This window comes from Aquarana catesbeiana, unplaced genomic scaffold (genome assembly GCF_042186555.1).
Source record: "Aquarana catesbeiana isolate 2022-GZ unplaced genomic scaffold, ASM4218655v1 unanchor218, whole genome shotgun sequence".
Taxonomy (NCBI): Eukaryota; Metazoa; Chordata; class Amphibia; order Anura; family Ranidae; genus Aquarana; species Aquarana catesbeiana.
In genome coordinates, this window is record NW_027362644.1 from 153,295 (window position 1) to 158,580 (window position 5,286).

Here is a 5,286-nt window from a genome sequence, read left to right on the forward strand (position 1 = left end):
TAATTAGGGAATGAGGAAAGATATACAATATCTTAGCAAACATTAAATACAATAAAATGTGATATTATAGGATAAAAATCTTACCTTCATATACTCCTTCTGCAGGACCTGGATGATGGCAGAACAGGTCTCCAGGATAATGATACCCAGAGCCTCGGGGGAGATGCCTGTCGAGAACTTGAGGTCCTGCAGGCTTCTCCCTGTCGCCAAGTACCGCAGGGTAGCGACCAACCTCTGCTCCGGAGTGATGGCTTGCCTCATGCAGGTATCCTGCCTGCTCATATAGGGGGTCAGCAAAGCCAGCAGACAGTGAAACACGGGGTCCGTCATCCTGAGAAATTTCCTGAAATCATCAGGATTACTCTCACGGATCTCACGGAGCAAAGGCATATGAGAGAACTGGTCACGCTGAAGCAACCAATTCTTGGTCCATGAACTCCTCCCCACCCTGTTCATGGACTGCACTTGTGTCAAGGTCAGGACCCCAACATCATGCCCCCGCACAGCACAAACTCTACGAGGAGTACGTACACGAAACATGGCTAGAAAACGGTCAGCTGCTCAGAACGAAGTAACAGAACGCACTGAAGAACAGCAAGGCCTGTGAAGAGCGACCTGAAAAACAGTAACAGTAATGAACAAGAACACAATGACTACTTAAAGTCACGCGGAACTTGCTTGCACGCAATGAAGAGCAGATACAAACCCACAAGCACAAACTGAACCGCAGAAAACGATCTGAAAGCCACGAGTCTGAAAAAGCGCGAATCGTCTCTCACCAAACTTTTACTAACATGAGATTAGCAAAAGGAGCCCAAAGGGTGCTGCGCTTGATTCTGAACTGGCCTTTTCTAGTCTCGTCATATGTGGTTGACGTCACTGCATTGTTGGCGATTGGAAATTCCGACAACTTTGTGCGACCGTGTGTACGCAAAACAAGTTTGAGCCAACATCCGTCGGAAAAAATCCTAGGATTTTGTTGTCGGAATGTCCGAACAAAGTACGACCATGTGTACGGGGCATTAGTCTTGTGCCACAGATGCTCAAGAGCACGACTACGTTTTTTGAGAATTTTAGTGTCATCTGTTTGCCAGGGTTGTAGGGGTTGAGGCCTGATTCTGCGTGTAGTGATAGTAATATTATTCTTGATATCACTAGAAAAAAAGCCTTTGAAAAAGTGTTTGCAATAACTCCATCAGTATCACCAGCAAAGCAACTTCATTATTATCCCATTAAAGAAGAAGAGAATGTGCGCTGCATTTCGAGATTTCATAATTTGCCGTGTCACGAATGTTAATTCTCCATCAAGAACGCTAGTTTACAAGACCGACCGATTCTGGCTCGTTTTTGCTTCCATGCATGCGTGTTTGTACTTTGGACTTTCGTCCGACTGACTTGTGTACACATGCTCGGAAAATCCAACAACAGACATTTTTCTGCTGAAAATTTTAAAACCTGCCATCCAACATTTGTCCACGGAAAATCCAACAACAATTGTCTGATGGAGCGTACAGACAATTGGATTTTCTGCCAACAGCCTGTCATCACACAATTCCCGTCTCAAAATCTGATCGTGTGTACAAGACTTTAGTGCAAGAACAGTGTGCACCTAAACCACCGCCCATCGTTCACTAAACCCCCAATCCCAACTGATAAGATAAAAGTTAGGCATTCACCAGTTAGGCCTATTATCCTTGATTAAAACTATCCTGCTGCTGGATAATTTTACATTGCTGTTTGTGGTTTGCTGTGCAGATGGTATTGTAGACCTGTTTTTTTATTTGATATCACTTTGTGTAGTGGAACAAGGCAAGGTCTACGAGCTAAAATTTTATACTCCAGAGGTCAAAGGATGTACCAATGACAAAATAAAAAATCTCCCCTAAACAGAATTGTCAGATGTCCCTAACAATTCTGACACACGCTGACAATATGGATGCTGTAAGGCCACCCTTATATAAGAAGAGGTCTAGGTTTTACATTACTTTACATTATTGGCTCTTGTGACTCAGATAACTAGGGGCAATAAGCAAGCACTGCATTATAGGTTCCCCCTTATTTCTGTTGGTGAACCTGCAAACTTATGAGACAAAAGTTTAAAATGTGCAAACTTTGTGAATGCCAGGGAATTGCTGCAAATTTATTGTAGTGGTGAAGTCGAAGTTTATCCCTAAAATTTTTTAAAAAATATTTTTAAACATTTCAGCATGCTTCAGTTACAGTACATGTCTAAATACTGAGATACAAAATAATTTAAAAGGGGTCTATAAACATGAGGGGTGGTGGGTGAGGGGCATGGCCTGGATGTCAATGGAGTAGGGTACACATGTGCTGAGCTCTGCTTCCGATCTATCCTATTCCTGAGATCCTGAGTGCCCACTTTTGGCATTTTTATCTTCGTTTAGTGTACTGTCAACCTTTTCCACATGTCCCCGCCCCATAAAGCCGCTACTGCTACTCCTTCTCTGGACAAATATCGGAGGCAAGAGCGTAATCCCTCAAAGGAAGATGGCTCTGCTGCTTCGCCTCCTCCGGATCCATGAACGGCTGACATAGCTAAAGTGCTGGGAGCTATTTCCACCTGCCAGGCAACTCTGACGACTAAGATAAAGGTGGTCAAAGTGGACATTTACCTCATAAGACAGGATATGCACAAACTGCGGGATCATATCACAGAGGTGTAGGCCATGATCAGTCAAACTGAGGACACCCCCAGCAGCACACCTCGGAAGCCATGCAGCATCAGATCCAACAACTCACCTATAAAATAGTTGACCTGGAGAATCTAGCCCGGTGCTCCAATTTTTCCTTTATCGGCCTCCCTGAGGGCTCAGAAAGTCCTGACCCTGCTACTTTTCTGGAGACTCTCCTGATCATGACCTTTGGCAGGGTGGTCTTATCTTATCCCATGGCCCCCCAATAAAGTTTCTCACATGGAATGTTTGTGGAATCTGTGATAAGTTTAAATGCTTCAGTGTCTTTAATGACCTCAAATGACATTGTGGTCCTAACTGAAACATACATTACTGGACAACTTCATATTGCTATCAAGCTCCCCTGGATTGGCTGGGCTTGCTAAGCCATGCACACCCCTTAATCCTGGGTAGTTTCTGTTCTGATTGCCAAAACGGTCTAATTTGAGATTCTATCAGTAATCATGGACCCTCAGGGCAGATTCATTTTTATGCATGTGATATTGTATGGGAGCCCTTATCTAATTTTGGCCTGTTACATTCCTCCCCCTAAAGTTCTGCGGTGGCTAGTGACGATTTTCTATGTATGGCCCAATTTCCAGCCATGCCAACTATTTGGCTGGGAAATTTTAATATGGTTCTCAATCCAGCACTGGATCAAATGCACTCGTCCTCTGCTATCACATCGGCCACTCGATGAAGTTAATTATTTGCGGATTTAGCTTTGACGGACACTTGGTGTTATAAATACTCGACCACTCAAGCATTTTCTTTTTTTCTCAGCAATGCATTCAACCATGTCCCGTATAGATTTTATAGTGGTGTCCACTACCCTGCTACCTCTGATTGAGGAAGTAGGATTTCACCCTAGAATACTAGGTAACTCTCCACCTTGCTCCTCAGGTTATGCCTCATCCTTAGTGAATACACCCTTTTTGCTGACCGCCCTGCCAGATCAAGAGGACATTCAGCAAGAATGACAATTTTACTTTAGCTGTATAACTCTAACAGCAATATAACCTAGGTGGGGTTGGTATGGGAGACGTTCAATTATCTAGGTGCATAAACCGGCTGAAAGCGTCCTACAAAATTTTTCTGCAACAAACCACCGACCAACTGCACTATGAGAAAGCTAAACAAAAGCTTTGCTTTTGTAGGCAATTTTTCAGCAGGGTAAGCGGGCTGGTAAATTGCTGGATCACTTGGCCCATCAAGACTATAGGCCCCCGGTTGTTGGACATGCAGGGCACCCAAATTACTGGCCCATCGCTGATTGCTGCAGAATTTTGTTTATATTATAAATCCTTATACTCCTGGCAAGTGACTGATACTACTTCGGACACTCTGCCCCTGAGGCCCCCTCTCTGCAGATGAAAATACCATTGCAACTGCCACCCTTGCCCCTGCTAAAGTCCCCTGGGCGAGACTGCCTTCCCCTTGATTTCTATGCTGCTTATTCAGAGGTCTTAGTCCCCAAATTGTTGTCCCTGTACAAAAATATCTTTGAAGCAGCTGTCCTACCAGATTTCATGAGGGAGGCCTTGAATACTGTGATCCCTAAATCGGGCAAGGACCCCCACTAACCTGAATCATATTGCCCAATTTCTCTACTAAATGTGTAGTCCTAGCAAAGGTTCTGGCCATATGCCTGAACTAAGTTATCCTATCACTTATACCAGTGTTTCTCAACTCCAGTCCTCAAGGCGCCCCAACAGGTCATGTTTTCAGAATTTCCCTCAGATGAAACAGCTGTGGTAATTACTAAGGCAGTTATACTGATCAAATTGCCTGTGCAAAATAATGATGGGACTGAAAACATGACCTGTTGGGGAGCCTTGAGGACTGGAGTTGAGAAACACTGACTAAGAGAGGTTTATGCCTGGGAAAAACATTGCCATGAAAATCCATTGCCTATGCATGAATATCCAAGCCCATCATGATGCACTAGGCACCCAAGTGGAGGTGCCGCCAAGGAGTTTGATTCTGTGGAGTAGGGATACCTCTGGGAATGTCTACAGGGTTTTGGCTTCAGTCCTAAAGTTATCATATGGATACAATTGCTTTATTACTCTCTGGTGGCCCTTGTTTCAGTGAATGGGTGGGTGTCTGACTCCGTCACTCTTGGGAGAGGAACCTGATAGGGATGTCCATTGTCCCCATTATCATATGCTCTTTCAGTTGAACCCCTGGCCATTTCCCTTAGATCGCATCCCAATATCCATGGTCTTCGGTCAGACTCTCTCGTGGTAACGATAAGAATATATGGAGACGACATGAAATTATACTTAGAAGACACCGGTCCCTCGCTGCATGCTGCTTTGCAGGTCATTGAGGAATTCGGGGCACATTCTGGTTTACATATTAATTGCGGTAAATTGCAAATCCTCCCCCTAGACATTTACCTGCCATCACAAAGCTCAGCTTCTCTTCCACTAAGCAGAGTGGCAGATATCCAATACCCGGGGGTCTGAGTTATGAGAGAGTTGCAGGAGTACTCTACCAACAACATTGAACCACTATTCACCTCCTTTAAAAAAATGTATGCAGTCATGGGCAAGACTTCCCATGGGGGTCATAGGAAGAATAACCCTGG